We start from the raw sequence: 23476 nt of genomic DNA on the forward strand, positions 1-23476 counted from the left end.
CAATTCCAGTCCTTACCACTGGAGGATGCTGTCGTGTTCTGCAATTGCCCTTCACTAAGATGGCAGATTCTGAACCTCTGTATAAAGGTGTGTCACGACTGTTGTCGGGTGTCCCAGGCAAAGGGGCCCTTTCCCTGTGCCTAACGCTGGGGCGCCCTTGCTCACCCTGTTCCCCAGATTACTTCTGTTTGTGAAGACGCTGGGGCTATGTACCTTGCCTTAGCCCTTTAACCCCTTACCTACAATTGACGTAATATTCCGTCCATGTGACCCTGGACCTAATTACCATGGACGGAATATTACGTCACCGCGATCAGCGGCGCCCACGTGGTGAGCGCCGCTGATCGCGGCCGAGTGTCAGCTAATTATCATAGCTGACACCCGGCACAATGTGTCAGGGGCGGTCACGGACCGCCCCCGACACGTTAACCCCTTGCACACCGCGATCAAACATGCTTCCCTGAGACCCCCACGGCAGCACAATGTGCAGCGCTGCTGCGGGGGACTCCTTTCCTGCAGGTCCCCGGATCCAATATGGCAACGGGGACCTCCGGGGGCCTGCAGGAAGCTGGCTTCCTCAGTGCCTGCAAAGCGCAGGCATGAGGAAGCCTGTGCAGTGCCTGTGACAGATCGCTGATCTGTCACAGTGATCTGTGATGTGACAGATTAGCGATCTGTCACAGGACAGTTATGTCCCCCCTGGGACATTGTAATAAAGTAAAAAAAAAAAAAAAAGTGTAAAAATAATTAAAAAAAAAAATCGCTAAATAAATTAAAAAAAAAAATATTCCCCAATAAATTCATTTTTTGGAAATAAATAAAAAAAACACAATAAAAGTACACATATTTGGTATCGCCGCGTCCGTAACGACCCGCCCTATAAAACTGTCCCAATAGTTAACCCCTTAAGCGAACCCCTTAAAAAATAAAAATAAAAAACGAAGCAAAAAATAATGATTTATTATCATACCGCCAAACAAAAAGTGCAATAACACGCAATCAAAAAGACGCATATAAATATCCATGGTACCGCTGAAAACGGCATCTTGTCCCGCAAAAAAGAGCCACCATACAGCATCATCAGTGAAAAAATAAAAAAGTTATAGCTCGCAGAATAAAGCAATGCAAAAATAATTATTTTTTATATAAAATTGTTTTCATTGCATAAAAGCGCCAAAACATAAAAAAATGACCTAAATGAGGTATCACTGTAACCGTACTGACCCGAAGAATAAAACCGCTTTATCAATTTTACCGCACCCGGAACGGCGTAAACGCACCACCCAAAAGAAATTCATGAAACGCTGGTTTTTGTAAATTCTGCGTCCCAAAAAACGAAATAAAAAGCGATCAAAAAATGTCACATGCCCAAACATGATACCAATAAAAGCGTCAACTCGTCCCGCAAAAAATAAGACCTCAAATGACTCGGTGGGTCAAAATATGGAAAAATTATAGCTCTCAATATATGGTGATGCAAAAACTATTTTTACAATAAAAAGCGTCTTTTAGCGTGCGACAGCCGCCAAACATAATAACCGCCATAAATAGTAAATCAACCCCTCCTTTATCACCCCCCCATAATTAGGGAAAAATAATAAAATTAAAAAAATGTATTTATTTCCATTTTCCCATTAGGGTTAGGGTTAGGGTTAGGGCTAGGGTTAGGGTTAGGGTTAGAATTGGGGGTTTCCACTGTTTGGGCACATCAGGTGCTCTCCAAATGCAACATGGCGTCTGATCTCAATTCCAGCCAATTCTGCGTTGAAAAAGTCAAATGGTGCTCCTTCCCTTCCAAGCTCTGCCATGCACCCAAACAGTGTTTTACCCCCTCATGTGGGGTATCAGCCTACTCAGGACAATTTGCAAAACAACTTTTGGGGTCCTATTTCTCCTGTTGCCCTTAGGAAAATAAAAATTTTGGGGCAAAAATATTATTTTTGTGGAAAAAAAATATTTTTTTTATTTTCACGCCTGGGCATTATAAACTTCTGTGAAGCACTTGGGGGTTCAAAGTTCTCACCACACATCTAGATAAGTTCCTTAGGGGGTCTAGTTTCCAAAATGGTGTCATTTGTGGGGGGTTTCCACTGTTTTGGTACATCAGGGGTTTTCCAATCGCGACATGATGTCCGATCTCAATTCCAGCCAAAAACGTCAAAATGGCGCTGCTTCCTTTCTGAGCTCTGCCATGTGCCCAAATAGTGGTTTACCCCCACATGTGGGGTATCAGCGTACTCAGGACAAATTGCACAATAGCTTTTAGGGTCCTGTTACCCTTAGGAAAATAAAAATTGGGGTGAAAAGATCATTTTTGTGGAAAAAATATGATTTTTTAATTGTACCGCTGTACGTTATAAACTTCTGTAAAGCCCTTGTGGGTTCAAAGTTCTCACCACATATCTAGGTAAGTTCCTTGGGGGGTCTAGTTTCCAAAATGGGGTCACTTGTAGGGGGTTTCCACTGTTTAGGTACATCAGGGACTCTCCAAACGTGACATGGCGTCCGATCTGAATTCCAGCCAATTTTGCATTGAAAAAGTCAAACGGCGCTCCTTCCATTCTGAGCTCTGCCATGCGCCGAAACAGTCGTTCCCCCCCACATATCAGGTATCAGCGTACTCAGGACAAATTGCACAATAACTTTTACAGTCCAATTTCTCCTGTTACCCTTGGTAAAATAAAAAAAATTGAACCTGAAGTATTTTTTGTGTGAAAAAAAGTTAGATGTTCATTTTTTTTTAAATATTCAAAAAAATTCCTGTGACGCACCTAAAGAGTTAATAAACTTCTTGAATGTGGTTTTGAGCACCTTAAGGGGTGCAGTTTTTAGAATGGTGTCACTTTGGGGTATTTTCTATCATATAGACCCCTCAAAGTGGCTTCAAATGTGATGTGGTCCTAAAAATAAAATGGTGTTGTAAAAATGAGAAATCGCTGGTCAACTTTTAACCCTTATAACTTCCTAACAAAAAAAAATTTTGGTTCCAAAATTGTGCTGATGTAAAGTAAACATGTGGGAAATGTTAGTTATCCAGTTTTTTGTGTGCCATATCTCTGTTATTTAAGGGCATAAAAATTCAAAGTTGGAAAATTGCAAAATTTTCAAAATTTTCGCCAAATTTCCATTTTTCTCACAAATAAACGCAAGTTATTTGAATGAAATTTTACCACTAACATGAAGTACAATATGTCACGAGAAAACAATGTCAGAATCACTGGGATCCATGGAAGCGTTTCAGAGTTATTACCTCATAAAGGGACAGTGGTCAGAATTGTAAAAATTGGCCCGGGAGTTAACGTGCAAACCACCCTTGGTAGTGAAGGGGTTAATCCGCCCTCAGTCTGTATCCTTCCCCCACCCAGGGAAGAGGGGAGTAGTAGTGTACTGTAATACACCAACCAGACTAACAAGGTAATACAAATTTGGATAAAGGAAAATACCAGTCATACAAATATACTCGCACAGACTACAGAGGAATGCATTGGGGAGTCGAGGATGAGGTTAAACCAAAGTAGTAGAAGAAAGGGAATTATCACACACCCAAAACCTAGCAACAGTCACAGATAAATCCACCAAACGCCTTCTCCAATAACAATTAACAACCTCCAGCCATGCAGCATAAGCCTCTGGCAATGAGTGCTAGCCAGGGCCCAGATTATATAGGAGATGGGAGTGGCTACCAGTGCACAGCTGAGAGCCTTAATGCAGGAAAGCTTCCAGATGCTCTCAACAAAGCAGATTAACCCCTGCACTTCTAAAAGAAATTTACACCGTTTAATATGAAGGTGAAGTGCTTCTAATCAGGTCAGGAGTAGTAGAAATCAGACACTGCGGTCTTCTGACTCCTATCTGTTGCAGTAAACCCATGACACTTTGGCATCCATCTTGATTCCTATTTGGACCTACTTAAAGCCACATGGGTTCCCAAATCATTGCTTGAGTATTATGTCTAGCTGTTTAGTCTAGTTTGAGTCTTCAGCTTCTTGTTCTGAGAACGATCTTACCCAGACGTTTCCCACTTCCCTACAGATTGTTTCTACAACTCCTACTGCTACTTGCAAGAACTTCTGCTTCTGCCTGCTGTTTCTTGCTCATGCTCTTCTGGCCAATGCACTAGCAGGATGCAGCAGACCTCCATTGATAAAGGCTGGGGCAGCACAGGTGCAAACCACTGATGAGAACAGCCCACAAATAGGGCTTGTATAGGACATCAGTCACACAGTTAAGTGTGGTGCAAAGTGTCTGAACAGCCTATTAATGGCGCCCATAGTATTAGCAGGTGGGCTGCTCTGCACTGTATATATGCATCACACAGAAAAAACCAAGCCAACATGAAGAGGTCTAGCTGCATCCTGCAAAAATGATAAAAAGTGCAAAAAGATAAAAAGATATGGGGTATTAGTTACTATTTTGGCCAAAGTAGATTAGCTCACAACCCAACGTCAAGGGTCCCCAGATTTTGTGAGTCCCTAACACTAAATCTGAACAGCGCACATAAGGAAAAAAATTCCCAAAAATTAAAAAAAAAGTTTTTCTGTTTTTTTTTAAATTTTTGGGAATTTTTTTCCTTATGTGCACTGTTCATGCTCTTCTGGCCACTGAATTCCAGTAGAGCTGTGCCAGTATCGTAACAGCTGCCGATCTACCAGCTCTCTGTATGCTGAGCTGTGTGTAACCCCGCCCACACCTCTGATTGGCTGCTTTCATTGTATGCACCCTATATGCAGAAAGCTACCAATTAGTGGAGGGGGCGGGGTTAGACTACTTGACAGCAGCCTAAATAGTCTTCTACTGATAATTTCTTGCTGATAAAACAATGATTTTATAAAAACTACACTAAGCAGCCCAGTGATACATTGCTGGAATCAGGGTCTCTACCCCTACATTATGCTCCTTTCAGATTAGGTAGCAAATACCTTCTAACAGATTTCCTTTAGCACTCCACCACACTTATGACATCCTTGGACATGTTCTTATTTGCCCTAATTTCATTTCCATGCTGAAAAGGTTTTTACCATCTATGGGAATATGGGGAGTCAGCGAACGCCCAGGACAGCTAGCCTGAAACCTATGGACCAAGGATCCCACCGAATGCCCGCTCTCCTTATAACGTGGGAATAACGCTACTCAGACAACACAGGGTGAGGATAAGCCAGTGTGGCAATGCTTTATTGAACCACAAAACAGGCAGATAACACATAGAACATTCCCAGCAAAATTCCCCAAGATGGTGCACATTACAGAGTCTCACCCTTCCGGTGACCCACCGGGATAATGGCAGATGTTATGTCAGAGCTCCCAGGGTCAGCTGGTACACATACAGAGAGGAAGTAACGACAAGTGTAGGAAAATGATAGCCCATTGAATCCATATGAGGTACAAAGCCAGTTGACACGAGAGTCACAACCTGGCTTATCCGAACATCTCCACGGAGCCAGGTGACCAGCGGGTCCCAATCCTGGCTTTCTCCAAATGTATCCATTGTGCAGAGACAGTCAATGGAGCAGATCTGTATTCTTCGAATCGGAGCCGAAAACTCCTAGGTTGTTTCCTGTAGAATGATAGATCTGTGTCCCTCGTGATGGTGCCATGATATTGGCTGCTGTCCTGCCTCTGGTCCTTTGTATGTACATGTCTTGGCAGAATCTCTTGCTGTCTCTCTCCCCATCTCTCTGTCTCTGAGTCTATTTATACAGTGGCATGTAACCTATTTTTAGATTTACTCAGTGTCCTTCAGTCCAGCATCAAGATAAAGGGAACAATGGTGATGAGATCAAGTAGCATTACTTGATTATTTAATCTATTTGCATAGTTTTTCCCTTTCTGCTTTCGAAGTCAACAAACTGGCTCCATAATACAATGCATAATTAGGATATCAGCAAATATCACTAGTCATCAAATATAAGCGCACACTATGTTATATGAAATATCAGCTTACAAGTCACTATTACAGGCTTAAACAAGCAAAAGTATAGATAACAGCATATTATTCTTGGTTTGTTAAAAATAGTCATCTGGGTAATTAAGATATAATCCAGTTTCTTTACACCATCCATAAAAATTAACAATGGAGTCAACTTGATTTGACTGAGACCTTTTCTCCAGTAACACCATAGTAGCTGCCTTGTCTGGCTCCACATGTGTATGCCCTTGATGGTTAAATATCTAATATGGTTGGCACTGTCCGAGATCTACATGTGATATACAGTAACACTCACTGATCATCTTCCTTTATAAAATGTAGTATTTAAGTAAGCTTTCTAGCAAGTACAGAAGTCCTTTAGGGACCCTACTGCTGGGGCCACTATTAGAATGTGGGCCAAATTCCTCTTATTGCATGACCATTAATCGGAACCCTCGTCGTAGTGATTGTGGTGGGTTCAGAGGTGGGAACTCCGGCAGCAATCAAACATTGAGCTCTATCCTGTGAATAAATGTACATCTTGTTAATGATTTAGGTTGGGTGTTCGAAATTGTAATTAAAATTTTAGTGCCAAAATGGTTTATATTACATGCCAAAAAGAGTTTGTGCCATGGAGGTTCCTTACTCTGAAAATCAAGCTGCTGCATTTTTCTTGCAAAGATATCATTGATGGATTCACAAGCTTTTAGATATTCAGTGTAAATATGGCCTCTTTTCTGCATATCTCATGTGTCTGCCAGTGACGTTCTTTAATTGGATTGACTGGAAGAGATACAGATAGTCAGATCCCCATCAATCTAATATTAGAGGCCTACCCTGGAGATAAACCATGAATTTTGAAATGCTTTCAAACCCCATTGATGCAGGTCCATAATAGTTATTGAACCCCATCAGCTTGTGGAGTATGGATGTACATGCAAGTCCTAAGAAAGGAGTTTAGTCCTTGTCAGAAACATGCCTATGCTACGAGTCATGAATCTCTGATATTAGAAATTAAATCTTCATGTATTTCTTGCATTAAAGGGTTGTCCAGTACATTTATATTAATGACCTTTACTTGGGATAGGTCATCAATATCAGAATCGGAGTAAATATCAGCTCATCTCCAGTACATACCGTAGATGAACTCAAACCAGTGTACAGAGTTCTGCTGTTCTGACTCTGTATGCTTAGAAACCACTAACCCAGTTTGGTTTTCTTCCTTTGGTCCTTATAATTCTAGACTTTTGCGCTAACTACAAGGTCTGGAACATCTAGGTAAGAGATTTTTCCAAGTGACAAACCCTTTTAGGACACCTTTAAGATAATGTCATCTATACTTGATAAAATAGGCCAACATAGTGATTTAGAACTCAGATTTGCGATTAACAACAATCATATCCACAAATATACAAAAAAATGGAAGACTTGGAACAACAAATTCCATATCAAATACACCTATTAAGAGGTATTATATTTTGAGGCCTATACATGGCCGTTATAGTACCGGGATGTTGTATCTCCTTCCAAGAATGTTACCCCATAATAAGGATTGTCGATTTTCTTTTCCTTTTTTGTTGTTATTTACTATATGCTATTTAATGCCTATTTGTGGGTTCTCTAGTTTTACATTTTTTCCGTATCTGTACAAGGTTCTTTACTTCCCATTCCCTTTCCTCCCTTCCTACCTTCCTTCCCTTACCCTGTTTAATGACTGAAAACCAATAAAATTATTTGAAAAGATAATGTCATCTAATTGCTTTGAACAAATGAAGGTAAAGTACTGAATGTTTGTTTAATATGTAACACATGACGATATCTCTTATTATTATTTAATGGCCTTTGTCTCAATTTCGAGTCATAGTGACTTGATGGATGAATGATCTGTAGGAAGAGCGATCTCGTACAAGCCTAGATAGGTCCACCAAGGTCATCACCGACATTATTTTGATAGTATCAAGCCATCGGGTTGCTGGTCTTCCTCTTAACCTTGTTCCTTCTATTCTTCCGTACATAATGTCCTTCTCCAGTGATTGCTCTCTTCGTATGATGTGTCCAAAGTAGGCAAGTTGTAGCTTGGTGATCCTTGCTTCCAGTGACATATCTGGCTTCATTTGTTTTTTCTTCTTGCTATCCATGGTATTTCTAACATCTTTCTCCAGCACCACATTTCTAAGGCATCGATTCTTTTTATGTCTTTCTTCTTTATCGTTCAGGTTTCACATCAGGCCCTGATTGATAATCTGCCCGGGCGGGCAAATGCCCGCTGGGCCGGCGGCTCTGAGCTTCAAAATGGGTCGCTGGCCCTTTAAATCTTCTGCACACCCCCTGGTGCATACGTACTCTCTCGGTGCACGCGCTGACCAGGGCCGCGGCGGCCCGCGTCATCTTGTGAGCGCGGCCCTCATCACTGCGGCAGGAAAGAGAGTGCACACCAGGGACTGTGCAGGAGATTTAAAAGCCCGCCGGCTGCTGCAGCGTGCACAGGATGCCTGACTCTGGAGGCAGAGCCGTGCTGCTGGAGAGCGACTGTGAGGTATGTATACAAAGTTTTTTTTTTCTTCTGTACAAATTGAATTAAATGGGTGAGGGGGGAGGAGGAGGAATTGTACACGATGACTGGGGAAGGAGTAAGGGGGACTGCATATGATGATGTGGGGGGAAAAAGGGGGACTACAGATGATGATGTGGGGGTAAAGGGAGACTGCAGATGTTGATGTGGGGGGTAAAGCGGGACTGCACATGATGATGTGGGGAGAGGGGTTAAAGGAGGACTGCACATGATGATGTGGGGGGTAAAGGGGGACTATAGATGATGATGTGGGGGGGTAAAGGGAGACTGCAGATGATGATGTGGGGGGGTTAAAGGGGGACTACAGATGATTATGTGGGGGGTAAAGGGGGACTGCACATAATGATGTGGGGAGAGGGGTTAAAGGGGGACTGCACATGATGATTGGGGGGTTAAAGGGGGACTGCACATGATGACATAGGGGGTAAAGGGGACTACAGATGATGATGTGGGGAGTAAAGGGGGACTGCAGATGATGATGTGGGGGAGTAAAGGGGGACAGCACATGATGATGTGGGGAGGAGGGTTAAAGGGGGACTGCACATAATTATGTGGGGGGTTAAAGGGGTACTGCACATGATGATTGGGGGGTTAAAGGTGGACTGCACATGATGATTTGAGGGGTTAAAGGGGGACTGCACATGATGTAGGGGGTTAAAGAGGACTGCACATGATGATGTGGGGGGTTAAAGGGGACTGCACATGATGATGTGGGGGGTTAAAGGGGGACTGCACATGATGATTGGGGGAGTTAAAGGGGGACTGCACATGATGTGGGGGGGGATAAAAGGGACTGCACATGATGATGTGGTGGGGTTAAAGGGTACTGCACATGATGATGTGGGGGGGTTACAGGGGGACTGCACATGATGATGTGGGGGGGTTTAAGGGGGACTGCACATGATGTGGTGGGTAAAGGGGGACTGCAGATGATTATGTGGGGGGTAAAGGGGGACTGCAGATGATGATGTGGGGGGGTCAATGGGGACTGCACATGATGATGTGGGGAGGGGGGTTAAAGGGGGACTGCACACGATGATGTGAGGGGTTAAAGGGGGACTGCACATGATTTGGGGGTTAAAGAGGGACTGCACATGATGATGTGGGGGGGTGAAGGGGGAATGCAGATGATGTAGGGGGTAAAGGGGGAGTGCAGATGATGATATGGGGTAAAGAGGGACTGCAGATGACAATGTGGGGGTAAAGGGGGACTGCACATGATGATGTGGGAATTGGGGTTAAAGGGGGACTGCACATGATGGTGTGGGGGGTTAAAGGGGGACTGCACATGATTTGGGGGGTTAAAGAGGACTGCAGGTGATGATGTGGGGGTAAAGGGGGACTGCACATGATGATGTGGGGGGTTAAAGGAGGACTGCACATGATGATGTGGGGGGTTAAAAGGGGACTGCGCATGATGATATGGGGAGGTAGGTTAAAGGGGGACTGCAAATAATGATGGAGGAAGGAGTAAGGGGGACTGAACATGATGAAGTGGGGGTGGGGGACTGCACATGATGAAGTAGACGAGGGACGGGAGACTGCAATTGATGAATTGAGAGTGAGGGAAGAGGGACAGCAATTGAATTGAAGATGGGGGTGGGGAGAGCAAATGATGATCTGGGGAGAGAGAAAATAATGAATTTTGAGGGTGTGGGAGTAAATGATGTATTGAATGTGGGGGTAGAGCTGTTGAAAATGAATAGAGGGTGGGAGAGAAGACATGACAATGAATTGGGGCGGAAGGGGCATGTAAATATAATGAGTCGGGGAGCAGGAGGCAAATAGTAGGGGGCGTGGAGTATGCAGTGACTGGTAATGAATTGGGGGAACGAGTACAGGTGCTAATAAACTTATATATTTATTAGGTGGGGAAAGTGGCCATGTATAGCTAAAAGGGGTTCAGTGGCATATTATAATTTGTATTTAGAATGGTGGTTTGCATAATAACCAATTATGTATTAATGGTGGGTGCATATCTGTATTCAGATGTGTAGTGTAGAAGAAAGGGAAAAAGTGGGGAATGTGCTCTGGAAGCTGTGCTCTAGGTAACTGTGTTATTTTATGCAGGGATAAGTCCTGACTACTGGAAGAAGTGATGGCGGTCTGTGCTGCATGAAAAGGAAAAGCAAAGGTGAAGGACTTCCGCTAGAGACGTCACAGGTGAGTCAGTGTGTTACCTGTACACTGACACTGTACACTGTATACTCTGTACAGACCTCCTGTGTATAATGTCACCAATGATCACTATATTATCTGTACACTGACACTGTATGTAGAGGTCCTGTGTATAATGTTACTGATGATCACTGTATTACCTTTACACTATATACAGAGCTCCTGTGTATAATGTCACGAGTGATCACTGTATTACCTGTACACTGATACTGGATACTATCAAATATAAAACCACACAGTCATATGGTCACCTAGAAAATATTATGCTTTATTAAATATACAATAGAAAACAGTAGCAGGTACAGAGGTGGGGGAGGGGGAAAAAAGATGTGCACACACTCCACAACGGTCAGCAATCATAGAACGGTAACAAATGATATGTTTTCATTTAATCCATTGGGAAGAATAGTCTGAAGGACCCAAATCCACTTTGTTTCCATCTGAGCTAAACGTTTGGACAAGCTCCCTCCCCGGATATTAATATTCAGGGAATCAATGCCCCGCACCCTCAATAATGTGCCATCACATTGGTGAAATTCCCTGAAGTGGCGAGGTAAATATGTACCACCTGCTATTGATTGTTACTCCCCCTGAGGAAGGAGATTAACACTCTGAAACGCACGTAGGGGTGGGCTGATGGACCTCCTCCCCTTGCATCTTTCAGGTACTTACCGTTCATTCCCTTGTTCTTTATTTGCTTGTGCCTCTATACACATTATTTAGTTGTGCAAGACTTGTTTGATTGTACCCTGTCATAGAGCCTATTTAGGTATAATGAAATATACTTGTCTGCCATCTATTACTAAGTTTAACAATTGCTGTTTTACCGTTGTTTGGGGCTTTTTTGCACAATCATTTTGTATAAATGCAATATATCTAATGCAGGGGGGTGTTGTCCCTCTAGACCTTTGGTTTGTGTCATGATCCAGGTTGGATTATGACAGATAAATGCACAAGTAACCTTTTTATTCCTTAAGCTGTGTGCTTAAAGTTAGTTTTGCCCCGGTGGCCATTAGGGTCATTGCACTGTGGTGGTTTCAGTTCTAGTTTTGCCCCCGGTGGCCGTTAGGGTCATTGCACTCTGGTTACTTTAGTTTAGTGCACGTGATCACAAAGCAGGTGTGATTGCTCTGGCTCTGAGTGTCAGGTGTTGCAATCACTGTGGGTGATATTGGTCATTTCAACCATCCTTGGAGGAGGAAGGAGCTAGAGAGAGTTCCTTGCAGCTCAGTCAGAGTCCTGGTGTGGAAGGAGCCACAGAGAGGAGTTCCTTGTAGCTCTGACAAAGCTTGGTGAAGCAGCAGCTATTCAGGAGGAAAGCTGCATTCTGGTGCTGGACTCTGTTGCTGGGAGCAAGAGTGACAGAGCAAAGCTAAGTGGTGCTATCCCTGTTTGTACCTTTACTTTTGTGTGTTTCAGTGCAGTGGTGGGATTAGTTTCTGCACCGTCCATTTCACTAGAAAGGGCTAGGTGCAGGGCGAGCTAGGGTTTTAGGTATCCTGCTCGGCGCCAGGTGCGGAACCTGCATAGGGACTGTCAGGAGTGTAGAGACACTGACTCAGGGGAGTGTAGGTCTCCACGTCCCCGTTCCCTATCGCAGGGCCATCCATTGTATCGGTTTCCCTGGTGTTTCCCTTTATTATTTAAATTTGCCCTGCTGGAGGCGGTGTATCCAGATACACGTGTAATTCTGAAATTCGCCTGCTGGAGGCGGTGTATCCGGCTGCACGTTATATTATTTAAATTCGTCCTACTGGAGGCGGTGTATCCAGGGTCACGTGTGTCACAGAAATTTGCCCTGCTGGAGGCGGTGTGTCCAGTCACACATGACCATCAAAGTTTGTATGTGGTCAGTGGAGTGTGTACACATTTTTTTCCCCCTTCCCCACCTCTGTACCTGCTACTGTTTTTTATTGTATATTTAATAAAACATAATATTTTCTAGTGGACGATATGACTGTGTGGTTTTATGTTTGTTACATTTGTGCAGTTGGTTCTGTTATGGTCCGTTATATACATGTATGGGTGGTACTTGAAATTTTTAGACAATGACCATCTTTTCACCATTTACATGTAATAGGCTTGCCACCATTTTTATATACTGTATGCTATGTACAGAGCTTTTGTGTATAATGTATTACCAGTACACTGACAGTAAATACAGAGTTCCTGTGTGTAATGTCACTTAGTATTGTGTTTTGTTTTATTTTTTAATAAATGATCAGTATTGTAGTATTCAGTCACTATGTGGTGGTAATATGTGGTCTGGTCACTGTGTGGCGGTATTTGTCCCCTGTATGTGGTATTATTTGGTCACTATGTGGTGGTAATATGTGGTCTGTTCATGGTGTAACAGTATTTGTCCCTTGTATGTGGTATTATAGGTCACTATGTGGTGGTAATATGTGGCCTGGTCATGGTGTGACAGCATTTATCCCTTGTATGTGGTATTATAGATCACTATGTGGTGATAATATGTGGTCGGGTCATGGTGTGACGGCATTTGTCCCTTGTTTGTGGTATTATAGGTCACTATGTGGTGGTAATATGTGGTCTGGTCATGGTGTGATGGTATTTGTCCCTTGTATGTTGTATTAATGGTCCCTGCCATGCGCTACTTACAAGCATAAAGCAGCTGATGGCGTCGGAACAAGATGCTGCGAGGGAGCACTGGGAAGGTAAGTGTACTGGTTTGTTTTTTTAATCTTTTCTGATGGGGCCATACATACCAGGATAAGGAAAGGATGGGACCAATCATACCAGGATAAGGATGGGACCATGCGTACCAGGACTGGGATGGGGGCCAATCATAACAGGTAAAGGATGGAGTCCTGCATGCCAGGATAGGGATGGGGCCATGCATACTTGGACGAGATGGGGACCCTGCATACCAGTATAGGAATGAGGGGGATCATTCCTGTCAGGATAAGGATGAGGTGGACCATTCCTACCAGGATAGGGATGAGGAGCCATGCATACCAGGATAGGGATGAGAGCGATTATTCCTGACAGTATAGGAATGAGGAGGCCACGCATACCACTCCAGGGATGAGGCATTCATACCATGATGGGGATGAAGAGGCATGCATACAATGATGGGGATGAGGAGGCATGCATACCTTGATGGGGATGAGGGTCATGCATACCAGGATAGGGATGAGGGGCCATGTGTATCAGGATGGGGAGGAGAGGACCATATTTACCAGGATAGGGGATATTAAGTACAGAATTGAACACATTTTTTGCTTTTTTCCCCCTAATTTCCTCCTCTAAAACTTAGCTGTGTCTTATAGTCCAAAAAATATTGTGTTTATATTGGAAAACCCATTTAAATGGATTATGCAAACTAATCCCCTATCCCTAGACCTATGTAGTAGCTTGGGTCTGACCGCTGGGACCCCCTTGATCCCGAGAACTGGTGCACTAAAGAAGAGGTCGACCATATGCACTGCAGCATTCACACACGGCATTTCAAATAATGCCTTTAAGATGCGTGTTGAAGGGCATGACAAAGTATAGCAAAATCCACGGATCAGATGTGGTGGGAGTGCCCCTGCTCCTCCAGGGGTCCCCACCAACCAGTGGTATGCCATTAATAGTGGCACACTATGCTGCCGCTATTGGGCTACTGAGTAAGAGGAGTCAAGCGCCGCCCCCCTCCCCCCAGCATTCAACTTATGAAAGCAGTGATGGAGGAGTGTCATGTGACACTCCCTTTCCCATCATTTCCTCTCTGCCTGTGACTCAGTGTCTGTCAGCAGTGGAGCTGATGAGATGCTCTGCAGAAGCCAGAACCGCAGGGGAACAAGGAGGAGAGGTAAATATTGTGTGTGTGTGTGTGTGTTGCACTGTACTGTGTGAGGGGGCTGCACTATACTGTAGTGTGTGGACTGAACTATAATGTGTTGTGTGTTTGTCTGCTGCACTTTACTGTATTGTGTGTGTGTCTACTGCACTATACTGTGTGTGGGGGGAATGCACTATACTGTGGTGTGTGTGTCTGCTGCACTATACTTTGTGTAGAGGGACTGCACTATAATGTGTTGTGTGTGTGTATGTCTGCTGCACTATACTGTGTTGTGTGAGTGGGTACTGCATTATAGTGTGTGTGAGGGGACTGCACTATACTGTGTATGTGGGGGCTGCATTATACTTTGGGTGACTGCACTATACTGTGTGAGGGGAACTGCACTATACTGTGTGTGTGGGGCGCTGCATTATACTGTGTGTGGGGGGCTGCACTATACTGTGTATGTGGGGGGCTGCTTTATACTGTGTTGGGGCTGCATTATACTATGTGTGGGGTATACAATATACTGTGTGTGGGGCTGCATTATATTGTGAGTGGGGGGCTGCATTATACTGTGTGTGGGGGGCTGCATTATAATCTGAAGGGTCTAAATTTTACTCTGATCGTGCTGCATTATACTCTAGGGGCTGCATTATAATGTGTGTGGGCTGCATTAAACTCTGAGTGGGGCTGCATTATACTTTATCAAGGACCATGGAAAGCACATTTTACTGTGTACTATATGGGACCTGCATTATACTGTATCGAGGAATAGCTGTACCAATCATTCTTCCTCAGTCGGAGTAAGGGTAGGTGCACACGGTCAGTAAATGATACGGGTTGGACGCTGCAAAACTTGTGCAGCGGCCAGATGTTACAGCATAATGGATGGGATTTCAAGAAATCCCATGTCCACTGTTCCTGCACAGACGCCTGCAGATCACTCGCGGAGACTGACATGCGGTGCGTCTCTCCAGACCGCAGCATGTTTATTTATCTTGTGGAGACGCGGTTATCCGCAAGACAAATTTCACCCGTACAATGTCATGGACGCTGTGATTCTGCACGGTTCAGTGAACACATGCGGAATAACCTGCGTTCAATAGCCAGCAGCGCTTTGGACGCAGTGGACATGTGCTGCGTTCAAAGCGCTGCCAAATACTGAACATGTGCACCTACCCTAAAGAGGCTGGGAAACAAGCGTTGAATTACTTCAATATTGTCAATTGCACTTGTTTAGTGGCCTGAACTCAGCGGACGTAAATGCACCATCACACAGAAACATTTTGGTTGTAATATGTGAGCATTTGAGGCCCCACTTTAAATTTTTGCCCAGGGCCTCCACTTTGTCTACAACCGGCCCTGTCTGTATCTGCAATTAGCTCCTTACATTCCCTTTGTCTATAGACCAAAACAGTTGAAGCCATTGCTGCTGGGATAATAAGTACTCATTGAGTAACTCTAGGGTTTTCACTCTCACTTGTCATGCCAATAGTAATCCATTTCTTTACAGACTACACGTGACATTTAGACAAATCTTTGAAACAACTTTAAATTTTCACAATGAATGATCCAATATAAACGAAAAATGTAAATTGTGTTTTATTCACTTAATGTAAACTGTGTGAGGTTTTTGTGATCTCAAGGGTGTAAAATCAACAAGAAAGCAGTGTAGATGGGTTATGGGTCTATTACACCATGATTAGCATCAGTAACGTCAAGAAATGTAAAAGTCACGAGTGCTATGATGTTCATCTTCTCCATTGTGTTTTCTTTGGCTTCTCATTGCCCTTGTTTTCCATTATCTGTCATCTAATTATCATTTTTAGTAATCACTACTTCAATGGGCTTTTTGCCATCCTTGGATAAACATATTAGGTTAGTTTGATCTCAATGTACTTGTGTCTTCTGTCAACCCCAAAACAATGAAGCTATGAAACAAACAACATCTCTAATCCCAGGCTTCGTGTAGATAGACAATCCCTTCCATTGGCAATGAAAGTCAATTCCTAAACTCAGCCCCTCTGATCTTAAACACTACACTACCATACTGATAAAGTCTCTGTGGCTGACATGGTATGGGGGGATTGGGCTGAGGCTGACACTGTAAAAGGAGGGGGCTTTTATTGGCACTGTAATGGGTTTGGTGTGACTTGTTTTGTTTTACCGAGCAGTGAAAGGAGTATTATACAGGGTGGGCCATTTATATGGATACACCTAAGAGGGCCATTTATAAAGTTGGATCCAAAATGGCCGACTTCAAAATGGCCGCCATGGTCACCACCCATCTTGAAAAGTTTTCCCCTTCCCATATACTAATGTGCCACAAACAGGAAGTTGATATCATCAACCATTCCCATTTCATTTAGGTGTATCCATATACATGGCCCATCCAGGTGAATCCATATAAATAGCCCACCCTTAAGTCTAAGGCATTTATGGCATATCTATAGGATGTATAGGGACATGGGATCCACTATTTCGGATCTCGTGGTCACTAGCAATGGAGATGTCGCTGTGCATTAATGGTTCTCTACTCGGACTCCTATGGAGATCCCGCATACAGCGGATACAACTTTAATGGGGTAAACTTGAAAGTTGTCCCCAATCTGTGGGATATGGGGCAAACATGACAATCAATGATGAAGCTATGAAGAATCCAGGCTGAACAAAGATTGAACATGCTGCTTCATTCTTTTTTAATGAGACGGATGGAGATTTTGGAGCCCTGTGTTCAGATGATCTTCGTGCTCCTCTGGATAGGGGATAAGTTCAAACCCTACTATATGAAGCAGTAAGTGGGTCGCCCTCCCAGGACTGTGGGGTACTCGGTACCGGGCCGGTATCAGCGGGATGTGTCACAGCGGCGGTGACCCGGACCGTGACCCTGGGCGCCCAAGTAATAGGAAGATGTGAATGGTGGAATGTAGATAGATGAATAGTTCGTGACGCCACCTGTGGTGTTCAGCAAGGGAGGTGTTAAGCCGACGCTGCAGACAGATCCTCCGGGACAGATGGTGTGGTGCAGCAATGATGTTATAGCCCTCCACAGGCAGGGCTGTTGTCCCAGGGCAGTGTAGATATGGGGACACTTAGATGGTGTAGTGTCTGGCGCAGGGGATGTAGCAGTACCAGGCGGGCGGACTCAGGAAGGAATGGACGACACCAGGGCATGTAGTTCCAAAGCTTTACTCACAGTCTGTAGTGCCCGCTTCTCGTGCCGTGTCCTCCGGGTCAGGGACTCAGTCAACCTCCAGGCAAGATGGAATGCTCCCTTCCACACTCCGCCAACTTATGTGCTTTTTCTGAACGTCTCCTCTATAGCGCCTTTAAGTGTGAAGATATCCTAGTACTGTGTTACACTGGAGTTCCTCCTGACAGATGTTCCCAAGAACTCTACTTGCACGGCAGACAGCTGTAGCCTGCTTCGGGGACTCTCTACTCCTGAGTCCCGGCTCTCTATCCGTGTTGCTGTTGTGCCCTCAAGTCTTAGATGGGAGTAGTGCATTTACAGCCGACTACTCCACCGGTGTCTGCTGCAGAACCATTAGTGTTCATACAACCTCGGGGACAGGGCCCCGGCCTTGCGCTTAGAACTTCTAGGCAGGGTTCTTCCTCTAACCAACGTCCTCTATGTTCCCTTTTACTCCTACGTTCCGTACTTGTCTTTTCCCTTCTATGGAAGCTCAGGCTTCAGTTCAATGTCTTTTTCCTTCTTTCCTTTCCCGTGCCAGCTGGCTCAGATCACTGAGGCAGCTGCAGCACTCCTTCCTCCATCCCTCCTCCAAGGATCCCCACTGCTCCCGAGTGGCTTCCTCTCCCAGACTCTCCGTCTGACTGAACTTCTCTGACTGACTGACTGACCTCCTGGAACCATCCCGCTCTTTTATATGTATTCTCAACTCCACCCACCTCCCAGCACGTCTAGTGTTCCAAGCAGGGAACCACCAAAGGTGCTCTGCTTCTCTCTAAGCAAGGAGCCGCAATGTGGTTTTGCTGAACTACTCTATTGTGTGGGATGCGAGTGTTGGAACGTGGTCAGGAGCCTGCAACTTACCTGGACGGTGGGGCACCACACCTTAGGAGAAGGTGCAGTACCTCTGTAGCGACTGAGCCTCAGGGGCACCACATACCCCCCATTAAACACAGCATGTCCGCAGGCTGCAAGGTAAACAAAGTTGACAATACAGGAACATACAAATTTTTGCAATGCTGAATAAACATTTCTTATACTAAACTTCCCAATGTGAGAGGCACTCATTCTTGAACGTTGCAAACAATTCTTCATTAACTATCTAAAATCCTAAGTCAAAATTGCAATTTTCCATACAATACTTAATTCAAAGTGCTATTGTCTGTTATTCATTATCACTTCAGTTTTCTTCATCAACACATTTCTCTCTTTAGTGCACATTTTCTACTTTCTTTCAACTCTGAGTGACAACCGTGGTGCCTGGTTCATTATCTACATTTCCAATTCTTTATTCAAATCTCTCATCTCTGTATCAAAACATTCCTAATTCTATATAAAAGCCATTTCCTAGTTACCAATACTCTCATAAGATACATCATTATCAAATACTTCACATTAAACTTTTCAATAATTCTTGTAAATGCTGGACACCGCTCCCAGCTGGGATCTCTTGCAGTGTCCTTTGATTGGAGTCATGCTCCAAATGAGGCAGCCATTATCTTCGCAAAGTGTCCTATGTAAAACCAAGAGAGGGCACCTAAAGAGGTGCAACTACTTACAATGCAGAAGTTTTTGGATCACTCCAAGTTCATGATCGCTTAGTTCAATAGAAAGGCTGCGAACAAAACAGGGCAACACTGGGAAAACAAAAACTAAAACATAATAGTAGTTCATAATATAACATAATAGTTCATCCCAAACCTCACCACAGTCTTCATCCCAACCCTAACCCATCTCTTCAACCTATCACTAACAACTGGTGTTTTCCCCTCAAGCTTTAAACATGCCTCCATCACACCTATCCTCAAAAAGCCCTCTCTTGACCCATCCTCTGTATCTAGCTATCGCCCTATATCACTTCTCCCATACGCCTCCAAGCTACTGGAACAACACGTCTACCTTGAACTGTCCTCCCATCTCTCTTCTTGCTCCCTCTTCGACCGCTTACAATCTGGCTTCCGGTCACACCACTCCACTGAAACTGCCCTTACTAAGGTCACCAATGACCTCTTAACTGCCAAGAGCAAGCGACACTACTCTGTCCTCCTCCTCCTGGACCTGTCGGCTGCCTTTGACACAGTGGACCATTCCCTATTATTACAGACCCTCTCATCCCTCGGCATCACAGACTTGGCCCTCTCCTGGATCTCATCATACCTAACAGACCGGACATTCAGCGTCTCCCACTCACACACCACCTCCTCACCTCGCCCCCTATCTGTCGGAGTCCCACAAGGTTCAGTCCTAGGGCCCCTGCTGTTCTCTATTTACACCTTTGGCCTGGGACAGCTCATAGAATCTCATGGCTTTCAGTATCATCTTTATGCTGATGACACACAGATCTACATCTCTGGACCAGATATCACCTCCCTACTAACCAGAATCCCTCAATGTCTGTCCACTATTTCATCCTTCTTCTCCACTAGATATCTGAAACTCAACATGGACAAAACAGAATTCATCATCTTTCCCCCATCTCACGTGACCCCCCCTACGAACCTATCAATTACAGTAAATGACTGCCCACTCTCCCCAGTCCCACAAGCTCGCTGCCTCGGAGTAATCCTTGATGCTGATCTCTCCTTCAAACCACATATCCAAACCCTTTCCACTTCCTGCCGACTTCAACTCAAAAATATTTCACGCATCCGTTCATTCCTCACCCAAGAATCTGCAAAAACCCTAGTCCATGCCCTCATCATCTCTCGCCTTGACTACTGCAACCTCATGCTCTGCGGCCTCCCCTCAAACACTCTCGCACCCCTCCAATCTATTCTAAACTCTGCTGCCCGACTAATCCACCTGTCCCCCCGCTATTCCCCAGCTTCTCCCCTCTGTCAATCCCTTCACTGGCTCCCAATTGCCCAGAGACTCCATTACAAAACCCTAACCATGACATACAAAGCCATCCACAACTTGTCTCCTCCATACATCTGTGACCTCGTCTCCCGGTACTTTCCTGCACGCAACCTCCGATCCTCACAAGATCTCCTTCTCTACTCCCCTCTTATCTCCTCTTCCCACAATCGCATACAAGATTTCTCTCGCGCATCTCCCCTACTCTGGAACTCTCTACCACAACATATCAGACTCTCACCTACCATCGAAACCTTCAAAAAGAGCCTGAAGACCCACCTCTTCCGACAAGCCTATAACCTGCAGTAACCACCGATCGACCAAACCGCTGCACGACCAGCTCTACCCTCGCCTACTGTATTATCACCCATCCCTTGAAGATTGTGAGCCCTCGCGGGCAGGGTCCTCTCTCCTCCTGTACCAGTTATGACTTGTATTGTTTAAGACTATTGTACTTGTTTTTATGTATACCCCCCTCACATGTAAAGCGCCATGGAATAAATGGCGCTATAACAATAAATAATAATAATAATAATAATAATAGAAAAACAAAGCACAGCTGTGCAAATACCCTCCTGGGTAACGAGAGTTAGTTGTAGGTTACTAGTGCTGGTCCCCTCCTGGGGTTCTGGAAGCTGATGATTGGGAACTGCTACCAGATGGGATACTTTGGGTATCTTCATCCCATTGCTGGTTGCTTGCTAAGCGCATGTACTCTGCCTCCCACAGGGAGAGATAGGGACTGGTCGGGGTAATTGAAAGGGCCATGGAAATGTCTACTGCCTGCGGGGACGGCATATCCGCTACCTCCGATGGCACTTCTGCTGCTGTTGGTGACTCAGTCGGCGCTGTCGCTGGTTCCTCGGAATCCGATTCTTCAGTGTCCTTTGGGACCTCGGCTGGTAGCACTGCAGCCTGGGGCTGCCGGCGGAGGTCAATTGGGCCATTTCTATTTATGGGTTCCATTCCCAAGACTAGGGTCAGGTCGGGGGCAGTGGTCGTACCTTGTGACTCCAGGCGAGATTCCAGTCCCGGCACCTGGTGGTGGACAGCGGCAGCCGCAACTCTCGGAGTTGTTGATGGGGTGGACCGCAGTTGGATTCGGGCAGGGGCAAGGCCGGTTTCGGCCGAGGTCGTCAGTGGAAGTCGGTGCAACCACGCCCCTTCCAGACGGGGACGCGGTCCCGGCCCTCCGTTCTGCTCCAGAGCCCTCATATATCTCCTCTGGACGGGACTCATCCAATGGCAATATCGGCCATAAGGTGGTGGCGGACGCTGCAGAGGATGTATCAGCGGTCACAGCCTCCGCAGGGGCAGCCTGGGGGTGACTGGCTTCTCCTCCCCCGTTCTTCTGTCTTCTTTTCTCTTTCCATCATGGCATTCTTCTCCCTCCTCTCTCGGCCCATTTCCCGCCACTGGCTTCTGCCCCTCCTTCTTGGGGCGGCATCTTCTTCCAGCGCCTCCATACCAAGCCAGTATACGAACCCCTCGGGGGGTGGGCCATGTTGCTGTCACATAGTAATTCAGGCAGGGGAGGCCCAAGACTTTTCACGATCTTTTCCTAGGACCTCCCATCTCGTCACGCCCTTTTTCTCCACGCCAATGGCCATTTTTAATGTTCATTTCATAGTCTTTTAAATTGGGTCTTCTGCACATTCTCAAAAGTTTTAAGTCTAACAAATCTTAAGCGCACAGAACCCGATGGCATTGGGTCTCGTCATCCTGTTCGTGACGCCAAGTTTGGTCGCCCTCCCAGGGCTGTGGGGTACTCGGTACCAGGCAGGTATCAGCGAGATGTGTCACAGCGGACCGTGGCCCTGGGCGCCCAAGTAATAGGAAGATGTGAATGGTGGAATGTAGTTAGATGAATAGTTCGTGATGCCACCTGTGGTGTTCGGCAAGGGAGGTGTTAAGCCGACGCTGCAGACAGATCCTCCGGGACAGATGGTGTGGTGCAGCAATGATGTTATAGCCCTCCACAGGCAGGGCTGTTGTTCCAGGGCAGTGTAGATATGGGGACACTTAGACGGTGTAGTGTCTGGCGCAGGGGATGTAGCAGTACCAGGCGGGCGGACTCAGGAAGGAATGGACGACACCGGGGCATGTAGTTCCAAAGCTTTACTCACAGTCTGTAGTGCCCGCTTCTCGTGCCGTGTCCTCCGGGTCAGGGACTCAGTCAACCTCCAGGCAAGATGGAATGCTCCCTTCCACACTCTGCCAACTTATGTGCCTTTTCTGAACGTCTCCTCTATAGCGCCTTTAAGTGTGAAGATCTCCTAGTACTGTGTTACACTGGAGTTCATCCTGACAGATGTTCCCAAGAACTCTACTTGCACGGCAGACAGCTGTAGCCTGCTTCGGGGACTCTCTACTCCTGCGTCCCGGCTCTCTATCCGTGTTGCTGTTGTGCCCTCAAGTCTTAGATGGGAGTAGTGCATTTACAGCCCACTACTCCACCGATGTCTGCTGCAGAACTATTAGTGTTCATACAACCTCGGGGACCGGGCCCCGGCCTTGCGCTTAGAACTTCTAGGCAGGGATCTTCCTCTAACCCATGTCCTCTATGTTCCCTTTTACTCCTACGTTCCGTACTTGTCTTTTCCCTTCTATGGAAGCTCAGGCATCAGTTCAATGTCTTTCTCCTTCTTTCCTTTCCCGTGCCAGCTGGCTCAGATCACTGAGGCAGCTGCAGCACTCCTTCCTCCATCCCTCCTCCAGGGATCCCCACTCCTCCCGAGTGGCTTCCTCTCCCAGACTCTCCGTCTGACTGAACTTCTCTGACTGACTGACTGACCTCCTGGAACTGTCCCGCTCTTTTATATGTATTCTCAACTCCACCCACCTCCCAGCACGTCTAGTGTTCCAAGCAGGGAACCACCAAAGGTGCTCTGCTTCTCTCTAAGCAAGGAGCCGCAATGTGGTTTTGCTGAACTATTCTATTGTGTGCGGTGCGAGTGTTGGAGCGTGGTCAGGAGCCTCCAA

At 45.6% G+C, this 23476-nt stretch overlaps 1 protein-coding gene across 3 annotated transcripts in view; it reads left to right on the forward strand.

Moving 5' to 3' along the window:
• Positions 1–23476, forward strand: part of LHX6 (LIM homeobox 6) — a 276203-nt gene that overhangs the window by 207293 nt on the left and 45434 nt on the right. The window contains exon 1 of one of the 3 annotated variants that reach the window (XM_073573161.1): positions 10110–10640. The exons of the other annotated variants lie outside the window; for them this stretch is intronic. The gene's annotated coding sequence lies outside the window, so the exon portion shown is untranslated. Of the gene's footprint in view, positions 1–10109; positions 10641–23476 lie in introns of those variants that run through there. 3 annotated transcript variants of the gene reach the window in all.

This window comes from Dendrobates tinctorius, unplaced genomic scaffold (genome assembly GCF_039654945.1).
Source record: "Dendrobates tinctorius isolate UK_male_01 unplaced genomic scaffold, ASM3965494v1 ptg000034l, whole genome shotgun sequence".
NCBI classification, from domain to species: Eukaryota; Metazoa; Chordata; class Amphibia; order Anura; family Dendrobatidae; genus Dendrobates; species Dendrobates tinctorius.